Genomic DNA, 12,337 nt, shown 5'->3' with positions numbered 1-12,337 from the left:
AGATGGCTTGGTTGGTAACGAGCAACAGCATGGTGACCTGAATCCAGACTCCCTGCATACACGTTAAAAAGCCAGGCACGGAGGACAGCACCTATGGTCCCAGGAAGGCCAGACAGGAGGACCAGTGTGCTGGCCCATCCAGCCTAACTAGCTGATTGGCTCCAAGTTATCTCAAAAAGAAGGCGGAGAGAGGAGGGCACATGACATCAATTTCTGGACTCCATAGGCGTGTGCACTGGCATGAACACAGACACACACACACACACACACACACACACACACACATAGACACACACCCTTCTATTTGTTGTTCTCTGCTTCTGCCTTGTGGGTCCTAGGTAATCAAACTCAGATCATCGGGCTTACGACTAGTGCATTTACTGAGCCATCTCCTTGTCCAACAATGGCTACATGTTGAAGTCTCGTACCTCTCGGAGTTTCACAATTTTTGGTTCACATTAAAGTATTTGATGCAGCTTGAATTTGTGTGTGTGTGTGTGTGTGTGTGTGCAGGGTGAGCGATACAAACCTAATTTCATTCATCTACATGCAGGAATCCAGTTCTTCTAGCACCGTGTTTTATCCTTTAATGTTTATATTTTTGTTGAAAATTAGGCGACCATAGCTGTGTGGTGCATTTCCCGGGCCCTCTATTCCATTTCGCTAGTCTACAGATCTGCTCTTGTGCCATGCTCTTCTAGTTACTGTGGTTCCACAATATAATTTAAAATCTCATCTTGTGGTTCTTTAAGCAAGGCTCTTTCTGGTAAGAATTGCCTTAGGTACTCAGAGCCCTTTGGGCTTCCGTGTGAATTTTATGATTGTTTTTCCGGAGTTGGTTGGAAGTTTGATGGAGATTGCCTTGAAGCAGTAGCTTGTTCTCAGTAATGTAACCATTTTCACAATACTAATTCTGCCAAGCCATGAGCACGGGAAGTCTTTTCATCTTCTAGTGTCTTCTTCACTTTCTTCTTTTCAGTCTCTTAAAGGTTTTGGTTATAGAGATCCTTTCCCCTGCCCCTTAGTTTTATTCCTTTTGTTTTTTTTTTACGCTATCATGAGTGAGACTCCCCAACCTCCAATTTCTTTCTTGCTTAGCCAATTAATTGTTAGTACATAGAAAAGCTACTCATGTGCTTGCTTTGGCAGCACACATACTGAAAAGTTGGAACAATACAGAGATTAGCATGGATCCTGTTCAAGAATGCAGCAAAAATTCAGGAAGTGTTCCATATTTTTTTTTCATGTTTTGTTTTTTGAGGGGTTCTTGTTTGTTTCTTTGTTTGATTTTTGGTTTTGTTGTTGTTGGTTTGTTTGTTTGAGACAGGGTTTCTCTGTGTAGACTTGGCTATCCTGGACTCCCTTTGTAGACCAGAATGGCCTCAAACTCAGAGTACTCTTCCCTGAACGCTGGGATTACAGGCATGCCCCCCGGCTTTTTTTTTTTTTTTTGGATACAGTGTTTCACTGTGCAGCTCTGGCTGTCCTGAAACTCAGTGGCCTTGAACTCAGAGATTCGACTGCCTCCTCTACCTCCTGAGTGCTGGTATTAAAGGTGTGTACCAACATCGCCTGGCTATCCATATGAAAGAAAAACAGAGAGAGAGAAAGGATGGGAGGGAGAGAGGGAAGGAAGGAAGATAGAAAAGCTACTGACTTTGTTGTTTTGCTTTTTTGTTTTTTTGTTTGTTTGTTTGTTTTTTGAGACAGGTTTCTCTGAAAAGTCCTGGTTGTCCTGGAACTCACTCTGTAGACCAAGTTTGCCTCAAACTCATAGAGATCAGGATGCCTTTGCCTCCCAAGTGCTGTTATTAAAGGCGCATGCCACCACAGCCCTGCTAGTTGCTGACATTTTAAAACTAATTTTTTGCATTTTATTTACCTTTACTTTATGTGCACTGCTGTTTTGTCTGCATGTATGTCAATGTGACAGTGTCAGATCTTGGTGTTACAGACAAGTGTGAACTGCCATGTGGGTGCTGGGATTTGAACCCAGGTCCCCAGAAAGAGTAGTGAGTGCCCTTAACGCTGAGCCATCTCTCCAGCCCCAGCTACTGACTTTTGTATGTTGCTTTTTTCCTTCCTTTGCAGCACTGGGGGATCAAATACTGGGTCTCACGAGTCCTAGGCAGTAACATATATATATATATTTTTTTTCTGATCCTTTTGTTCCCTTTCCCACTTTTTAGGGTCCTTGCAGCCATTGGCTCCACCTTCTTATTGACAGCTGGCAGACAAACTTAATTTCAAAAGCAATGTCAGGTCTTTGCCGTCTGACTTAGGGACCCTTGGGAACCGTGGCTAGAAGGCAGACAGCGTGAGTCACCAGTGAACCTAATTGTGCACTCTATATGTGTAATTCAGATTAGATAGTTTAATTTTTTTTTTTTTTTTTTTTTACCACGTATGTGTTTGTCTCACTCAATCCTCAAATAACCCTGTGAAGTAAAAGCTACTTTTACTCTAAGGAATGAGGCATCCTGGTCTACAGAACGAGTCCAGGATGCCAAGGCTACACAGTGCAACCCTGTCTCAAAAAGAAAGAAAGGAGAAAGAGAGAGAGAGAGAAAGAAAGAAAGAAAGAAAGAAAGAAAGAAAGAAAGAAAGAAAGAAAGAAAGAAAGAAAAATAGGTCTGGAGCCAGGGCTCGTAAGTGAGATTCAGTGAGATTTAACCCCAGCGCTGTGTCCTCAGTCACTGGACTATCTTAAAAATTGGTTCAAACTGTGCTTTCTCTTTTCTTTTCTATCAAAATGAGCGTTTCATGGGAGGGATAGAGCAAGAAACACCAGTTAAAATTCAAACAAACAGCACCCAGAGCAATATAGTGGCCACCACGCGCAGCTTGAGTCACCATGCGCTATCGGGAGCTTGTTTTTACTTCTCACTCTGAAGTTTCTGAACTCTCAGTCACTGCTTGATCTTAAGAAGATAAACTGGCCAGGCATGGTGGTACATGCCTGTAAATCCCTGCACACTGGAGGCTGAAACAAGAGGCTCCTTAATGCTAGGCTAGTCTAATTACACAGAGAGAGCCTGTTTAGAAAATAAATAAATAACACTGGTGTAAACCCTTCTAAAGCTGAGAGGTTTGGCTTTCCTTATTTGCAGTCTAAAAGTAAACAAAACCGCAGGAAGTCATGTGGTCAGTCTTTTGCCTTAAATACCCCAGACCTCCACTTTTCATGGCTATTTAGGGAGAAGCAGAGGATTCTCTGTTATGTACACAGGCCAGAGTTCAATCTCAGCCTGGGCCCTGTGAGGAGACCAAGGATTCTGCTTCAGGCATTTGCAGAATGTTCTTTTCATAGTCTTAGGGAATTTGCACTCTTGTCCACTTTTTACTTATTTATTTATTATTATTTTGCGGATGACTGATTTTCAGTGCAAATAAGTAGAAATAAAACGTAATTTGCTGCTGGGCGGTGGTGGCATATGCTTTTAATCCCAGCACTCAGAAGAGGAGGCAAGCAGATCTCTATGACTTCAAGGCCAGATTGGTCTACAGAGTGAGTTACAGGACAGCCAGGGCTACACAGAGAAAAACTGTCTTAAAAACAAACAAAACAAAACAAATAAACAAACAAAAAACATAAATTTCTCTGTCAGAGACTGACATGACAAGTGAGGAGACAAAATCTGAAAGAGATTTCACCCACCAAAGAAAATGCTATAAAAACTAAACAGCCCTCATGCCGGGTAGGAAAACTTAAGGTGTTTCCTCAGTGTTTCAATTATTTCAAGTTGTGTCAAGGACATGAAATCCCCTTGAGACTTAGAGCTGTAGCTCCAACATGGGGCACGTTCCTATTACAAAGCTCTGGGTTCAATCCACAGCACACAAGGAAAGAAAAGAAAATAAATTCCTTGATCATACAGTACATTTCTGTACTTCTCTAACACAGTGCTTAGCAAAGGAAATGTTTGTCCAATCAGTAATGCTTCCGTTCAGATGATTGTCATAAACCACTTCGTGGAGATCCAGAAAAAGTCACAACGCTTCCTTCATTCAGACTACATGAAACTAGGTACTAGTTCAAACGAGATCAGTTCCAAATTCAAATCCTTGAATTTAAATAGCAACCCCTGGGTTGTTTAAAGGCCTCTGAGTAGGTCCAGAGGGAGGAGCAGAGAAGCACATGAGTCTGTGGAATTTGTTTGTGGCTGCAGTTCCTTATCGTATGTCCCGTACTCGAGGGTGAGTACGCTTTAAAGATTATCATCATATTTTTTGTTTCCCTTCTCTGACCCTAGACAACCTGGCCTACATCATCTCAGCAACTACTGAGGGAAGGGAGAGAACAAAGGACATTGCATCCTCAGATGACAGGAAGTTAAAGGGACAGGGATTCTGGAGTTAACTCACACCGCCTGTGTACGCATGTGCACGGGAGTTTGGCCAGCGTGTACCCGTGCATGCCTGGTGCCAGTGCAAGCCAGAAGAGGTGTTGGATCACCTGAAACGAGAGATACAAGTGGCTGTGAGCCGCTGCGTAGATGCTGGGAACCCACGGCTGGTATTGTGAAAGAGCAACCAGTGTTAACAGCTGAACGATCTCATCAGCCGCCCCCCGCCCCCACCCAGTTGACGCTATAAAAGTCTTTTTTTTCCCCCCCAAAGCTGTTGAACTACTACAACGCAAAACTTGTACACACTGTTTCCTTTCTGGGTGTTTATTACTGTTTGGAGCGTTGGTTTCAGTCTCTGTGAATGTAGTGACTTGAAGATCAGGGTCCAGGTTTCCTTACTGTAATGCTTCACTCTATAGCTCTTTGATATTTCAAAGAGATATTTTGATTTAAGTGGAGGAAATGCCTTGCTTTTGGCCGGATCTGCCAGTTAACTCATTTTTGTTTTCAGTTCTATCACCCAACTCTGCGAAGGCCTTGGTTGAAGTTCCACTAGTAATTCTCACCAACAAAAGACCCTGCAGATGATCTTTTCCACAGATATGGTTGAGACTCACTGAAGTTCATTATTTGGAAAAAGAAAAATAAGTGGAAAATTGTATCTTCAAAATTTCAATGTATATAGAGTTTTTAATATGCCTCCCTCTCTCACACATTGAATTATTTTTTTCAAAGAAAATACACACTGAGCTGGGCATGGTGGCCCCACACCTGTGATCCCAACACTCAAGAAGTAGAGTCAGGAGGGGTAGGGGGTTGAGGCCAAACTAGGCTACATAGCAAAACCAAAGGCTGAGGATGTAGTTCAGTGACAGCCTTGCACATGTAAGTTTTACAGTGATATATCGTCGATAATTTTCTAAGCCTTTTTGAAATGCTCTCCCCAAAGTACTTCCTTTAGAATATACACTTAAAAGTGAGTGGCAGAAGGGAATTCCTCCAGAGCTCATTGCTAAAATTTTACCTTAATAGAGAAAGAGAGAGAGTGTGTGTGTACCTATTTGCTCTGTACATTTATTTATTTGTTGTGTAGCACACCGCCAGGAGGCAGTATCACAGAAAAGGTAAAGAAATCTGGATTACTTGGATTCTTTTTGGTCAGAGGAAAAAAATTGCATAATTCATCTTGAAAGCCAAATACTCTTTTTAGTAATAACAGCTAGGGCTTATGTAACACTTATTATACAGAGATTTTCATATACTGCTGTCTCTCTGTATCCATGGGAGATTGGCTCCAGGACCCCCGTGGATACCAAGATCTGCAGACGCTTAACTCCTTTATAGAAAATGGTATTTAAAATAGCATTGCAGTGGCAGAGAGGTTCAGTCCTGTAACTCCAGCACTCAGGAGGCTGGAACAAAAGGACCTTGAGTTCAAGGTCACACCAGGGTACATAGGGAGACACCGTCTCAAATAAACGTAAGGACTGGATCTGACGCTTAGCCTTAACGGTCTTGGCTAACAGCAGGCCCTGGGTCGATTCCAGCATCACGGCTTGTTTTAAAGGGGTAACATTTGAGCATATCCTAAATGTATGTTACCCTATACTTTAAATTATCTCTAGATTACTTGTAATACTTAAAACAACACAGATAGTTGCTCTCTCTAGGTAACAATGACAAGAAAAATATCTTCATATTTGGTACAGAAACAATTTTTTTTTCTCAAATATTTTCAACAGAAGGGTGGAGCCTGTGGACATGGAAGATCTACTGCCTATGTTAGCTCCATCTTCAGGACAACCGAGGTCACCCCGTACCATTATTATATCTTCACTTGACAGATGATGGTCTGAATGTGACCTTGATAACTTTTTCAGGGATTCGTGGCTGGTGACGGCAAAAATACAGTCAAACCCCCACAGTGTATATATGTTTCTTTTGCCGTTTGCTTGGCTTTTGTTTTATTTTATTTTTTAAATTATTTTTTTATTCTTCTCTCATACAATACATCCCAACCACAGTTTTCCCTCCCTCTGTTCCCCCCAGTGTCTCCATCTCCCCATCCCTCTCTTCTTCCCCAGATCCACTCCTCCTCCGTTCGCCTTCAGAAAATAGCAGGCCTTCCAGGAATATGAATCAAATGCAGCATAACAGGATGCAATAAGACAAGATGGCAACCCAGCAGAAGGAAAAAGGTCTCAAGAGCAGACTAAAGAGTCAGAGACACCCCAACTCCCACTGTTAGGGGTCCCATAAAAACACCAAGCTACACGATCATAATGTATATGCTTATTTTGTTTTATGACAGCACCTTGCTATGTATCCCAGGCTAGCTGCAATTCTCCTGCCTCAGCTTCTCAAATGGTTGCTGGGAGTACCAGAGCCAGGTAGCAGCTTTGTTTTTAATCATGAGCACCCTGAGTATTTTGCTGGACATATAGTTTTCATGATTATTTTCAGTCTCACCATGCATGCATTGACCTTTTCAAAGGACTCACTTTTATAAAATTAAGCATATTGATGCACTCCTATATTACATGAAACTTCTAACGAAAGAGCCTGTGATGGTTAATCTCTAGGCCAACTTGATTGGATTAAAATATATCTGGGGCATTAATGAGGCACAAGTATGGATCTGTCTGTGAGGGAGTCTCCAGGGAAATTTTCTTAGGGAAGGAAAGCTCACCCAGAATATGGACGAAACTGCCTTATAGTGGGAGGGAGTTCTGTACTTAATAAAAGGAGAAAGCCAGTTGCTGAGACACTGCCATTCCTTTCTCTGTCCCTTGTCTTCCCCACTGACCAAACTACCACCTCTGCCATGCCTTCCTTGACTTGGTGGACTGTATTACTTTGAACTGTGAACCCAGATAAGATCATCCCTTTACTAAACTGCATCTTCTCATGAAGCCTAGTGTCTAAAAAGTAACTACTACAGTACCCGTTAAACCCTTCAAGTTCTGGAAGGCCCACCCCTCTAGTTGCCAATATGTGCCCGACAAAGGCCTGTGGAAGATGAGCATGCTACTGTCAGCACATGTGTTTAAATAATGAAGTACCATTTCATGTCTGTTTTTAGATGAAAAATACATATAGCCATATGTCCTTCCTGAGCTGCAGTAGATTGTCTTGTGAACCTTCTGCTTTCTACCCTTGAAGAAACTCGCTTAAATTATTTAGTAGACATGAATATGGAGTAAATTCAGGGAAAACATGATGTTAGGAAAATAGGTGCAGAGGAATCAATGGGTTAATCAAAACAACTCTTTAAATATAATCTGAGAAATGAGGAGAGTTCATAGGTACTAAAAACTGACAATGATGAAATAGGATTGCAAATGTAGTAACACTGGACTAGGTTGCATTGGCGGTATGAACTGAGCTCTGCTTCACTAGAAGCATAAGGAACTATCCCGTCATTTACAGAGCTCCACATCCATAGTGGACACTCCATTGACAACGTCTGTGAAAATGTGGAGAGTGGGGGAAAAGCTATCTGAGAGTCAGAAAACATAAACTGTGAGAAATGTCAAAAGAACCAGCGTTTTGCTCTATCTTGAAAAGCCTAAAGATTCTGAGAGTCTTCCGATGTAAGTTTTACTTAAGTCCTGACACATCTGGTTGAGACAGACAAGCCATTCAGAGAATCAGCTGAGGAAGTAACAACAGGGCCTGTCTTCAGCTAGACACTTGGTAAACCCTCGGTTTTGAAATGGGTTCAATCATTAATTAGACACAATTCAACATAAATAACTGAGTCACTAAATGAACAGTGTTTAAGAAAAGCTATTATTTCCCACAGATAAGCAACTTAAATAATAGTTATTTTCAAAGTCCACCAGGCAGGTTGCAGCTCAGAGGACTAATAATTCTTTGAACACAAAAATGCTGACAGGGCTTATGTAAATAAGTTACTGCCATCTATCAACAGACACACATTTTGTACATAATAGTATAGTTAAGTGAAACAAAGAATAAAGGGGAAAGGGATCACCTTTTTTCGTGATACTCAGGGTAGAAGAAGCAAGGTAGTTTCCCTAGTAGGAAACTATAATAGTTTTAATTTATATAATTGTTAGCATAATTTAAAGTAACGTCTTATTTCTGTTTATTAAAAACTTTGTGTGAACAGTTTAAGGGCTCTGAACTATTACCATTTCCCCTTTTTAGTTGTTGTTGGGTTTTCGTTTGTTTGTTTTGTTTTTTCATGTCTCTAGAAAGAGGGTCTTGTGAACTGAGATGCTTTAAATACAGTTTTCCCTTAATTAAACTTCAGGCACTTCATATCAGATTTTGAGTTTAAAGCTGGTTAATTTGTCCAAGGAATGAGGATGAGCTATGGGACCTCTCATCTGCATCCTTCAACTCCAAATTAGCACTCAATGAGCCCATTTTCCAGATGGAAGAAACAAGTTAACTTTGCTCTGTGCCAAGGAGGCATTCCTAGGTCTTGGTCTCCCTTCCTGTAGGTCTGTGGGTTTTCTGGCTCTATCTTGGGTTGCTTTATGTTTTAGTAAGAGTTTTTGTTCAGAAAGCTAATGAAGCCCTCATTTGTCCTTTTCAATGTTTACTCCATTTTACGTCATGTTTTTCTTCTGTCTGTATTCATGAGCGGTTCGTGGTTAAGATCATGTCTTTAACTCTCTTCCCCACAAAATGGTTTTCTTTTATCTGAGGCTGTGGGGTGCTGTAATCAGTGTATCAGTGAATACACTGGGACACTACAAAAACTCATGATGACTGACCTACCTAAGCAGATGAGTCTGTAACAGAAGTAGAGAAAGAGGACTCTACAAGCAGCCCAGACAGTAGCATTCCAAACCATCATTGCTCTTGTAACTGTTGCTTATGGTCATCTCCTGATTGGATTCATGTCTATAGAACCAGGGCAGGCCCTGACTGCCTTAACAGTAAACTCATGAAAAGAAGTCATTCAGGTCCTATTAGCCATTTAATCAATTGTCCTCCATTAAATAAGTTATTCTTCTTCTGTTGGAAACCCTTAACCTATTTTAAGGCTACAACAAAAAACCTACAAATAATACAGGGCTTTATTGTGATATAGGATTATTAATGCCTTCAGATTAGGCATCATTTTAGAGAAAAGGTTTTCTACTTTGAGTAGCAATGATAAAAAACCAACTGATCATTTAAATGAAATATATTATTTATGCATTATCTATGTAAGTAGTTAGGGTTTTTAAAACACATAGGGCAATAATAATTCATATTATTGTAAGTTTAATTTTTCAAAATTCTGAATGTATCTTATTATTTCTTTTTCTGCCAGTATAAAGGAATACCAGGCTGCGCAGTGGTGGCACAGGCCTTTAATCCCAGCACTCTGGAAGCAGAGGCAGGTGAATCTCTGAGTTGGAGGCTACCCTTGTCTATGCAGTGATTACATACTGAGAGCTTGTTCTAAACAAAAGACTCCAAAACCAGAGTGGGTGTTCGTATTGAACAGACATCCACCAGGCTCACGGTTCTGGAGCTGGCACCCCTAAAAGCTTGGTGTCAGCACGTGGTGAAGGCCTTTATGCTGTTTCATCTCACTGAAGAGAGTGGGGGGGAAGAAAAGGTACGAGTAAGAAGAGGCTCACGCGTTCACAGCAAATCCGCTCTCAGTGTCTCACCCTCAATAATGACACTGTTCACTCATCCGGGCTCATCCCTCATGACCTGTCGGGCCGACCGAACTCTGTTAAACCGCAGCGCTCAATAGATGTTTGATTATGTTCATCCCGTCGCTACAGCAGCGTCATGATGCACTATCCTATCTGTTCTGAGGATGAGAAAGCCCTATCTCTCCCTTCTTCCCAATGAAACCAAAGGTGAGATGATTTGCCCAAAGTCCAAAGTGGAAAAGATAGGCATTAAACCCAGGCCTGATTTCCAAAGTTTGTGTTTATAACCCTACAGATAGAACAGATAGGCAAAATATTTGCCTTGTGTACATGAACAGAACCATACTTCCAAAGAAAATACTAACATCTACAGTGCGACACACATATGTTTTAAATTTCTATTTTTAAAAATAGGCAAAATTTGATTTTACATAAAGCCTTTTAGAATGAAAGAACTATCATGTAGATATTTAACAAAATGTTCAAAAACGTTTAAAGTTTAAACTTAAACATAGTACACAATGGGAACGAGACCCACATCACCATAAGAGAAGATGATTAATTCAAGTACTCAAGTCACACCCTGGAGATGCCTCAGTGGTGTAGCAGTTGTCTAGGAGAGCTACCATGTCCTAATTGTGATTCCCTGCACCAGCAAAAAAGTCCATTTTAAGAGCAGGGAAGATGGCTCTGTCAGTACAGAGCTTGCTGAATTTGTGGCATCTAACCTGAGTTTAGATGCCACATACAAAGAAAGCCAACTGTGATGACACACGCCTATGCTGCGGAGGCAGAGACAGGAGGATCCCTGGAGCTCACAGGGTAGCCAGCCAGTGCTGCCAAGGGTGAGCTCCAGGGCCAAGAAGAGACTCCTTCTCAGAAAATAAAATGGAGAATAACTGGGGAAGAAAACTGCTTCGGAGCTCCAGCCTGAACAGGCGAATGCACACCCACACCAGACACAGAAAAAAAAAAAAAAAAAAAAAAAAAGCTAATTTGAAGTGAAAAATCTTAGTAAGTTTGTGAATATACTAATTTATGTCTTCTAGTTTTTTGAGCCCATACCTAACTTCCTTTCAATCAATCAAATGTAGTTCATTCTTTTTCTTGTCTTAAAATGTTGTGGGCTTTCTCTCTCTTTCTAGTGTGTGTGTGTGTGTGTGTGTGTGTGTACAAGTTCTTTATAGCAGGAAGACAAATTAATCCTGGAAATACTATAATGGTTTCCATGTGTTTCTTTTCTTTTTTTCTAATGTCAGAATGTGGTGATGGTTAGGTATTATCTTTTAATTGAGAATGATGTCATTCCCCTTGGTGTTTATTGACACAAAACTTCCTTTTGTCCAAGAAACTTTTTCAGTATTATGAATATGGCTTTAATTAGCAGATGCACTGGCCACTTGTTGGTTTGGTCACAGGGAAGGTCCGTGCTTTATTGTGTGGACTGCTTTGTGAGCGGGCCATAGTGGAACATACAAATGAGCACTGGCAATGTGTTCTATGTACTGTATTTTCTTGTCCATTTCCAATTGCCACTGAGAACAGCCGTTCGGAAAGTTCTGTGAGAATTGTATGTTTCAAAGTGTGAAAGAATCTGGATTCACCCAACCCATTTTAAGAAAGGCCACATCGCAGCCAGTCATTTTTCTTACCTTCACTCATGAGGCTAAATCTTTGACTATCACTTTGAAATACAAGGAATTGCTCTTCGAATCTACGGAAGTCACCCATGGATTTCAGTTCCTCTAATTATTTGCTCACAGATTCGTGGCAAATTTTCTGAAATCACAGATTCACAGTATAGACTAGTGCTGCAAAAATGTGAAGCAGGCCACGCAGACGAAAATCTTTAAACAGTTGCTCGGGTCCACCCTGGCACGGTATCAGAGAAAACCTAAATTACAGGCATGGTGTGGGCTCTATGATTCAAAACCTTAACTGCACTGCACAGCACTGAATCGTTTAATTCTTAGCTCCCCATTCATAGAATAGGCTTTAAAAAACAACAACAACAACAACAAAGCAGCTTCTGGAGTTACAAAGGTAATCATTAGCAGTGGAGTCCGCTGGACAGTTTAAAAATAAATCCATAGGTCTAAAACGATGCAGAGAAAGGCAAAGTTCCTCCGTACACAGGATCTGCCCATTTGTGACACTGGTCAAAAGTCTGCCGACGTGGGGAAGGTGTAGAAAAAACGGCCTGAATAACGCTGGGCGGAAACACAGGGGCTGCCCAGGTGGCTCGGACGCTCCCCCGGCTCCTGCAGCGTCCAGCTTGCAGCAAGCGCGCACCCCCCGCCCCAGCCCTCCTCGCCACCCCCCGGGCTCCGCAGTGGGCCAAGGTCAACCCCGCCGCGG

The 12,337-nt window shown here is 41.5% G+C and overlaps 1 non-coding gene across 1 annotated transcript; it reads left to right on the top strand.

The window, feature by feature from the left end:
• Positions 1 to 1,133: 1,133 nt before the first annotated feature.
• Positions 1,134 to 1,239, top strand: LOC129673783 (U6 spliceosomal RNA). The gene has a single exon (XR_008719713.1). It is a non-coding gene; the product is annotated as a U6 spliceosomal RNA (small nuclear RNA).
• Positions 1,240 to 12,337: the final 11,098 nt, after the last annotated feature.

Source organism: Psammomys obesus, unplaced genomic scaffold (genome assembly GCF_907164565.1).
Source record: "Psammomys obesus unplaced genomic scaffold, mPsaObe1.curated_primary_1811, whole genome shotgun sequence".
Taxonomy (NCBI): domain Eukaryota; kingdom Metazoa; phylum Chordata; class Mammalia; order Rodentia; family Muridae; genus Psammomys; species Psammomys obesus.
The sequence above is the reverse complement of the archived record's forward strand: the minus strand, read 5'-3'. Positions and strand labels throughout refer to the sequence as shown.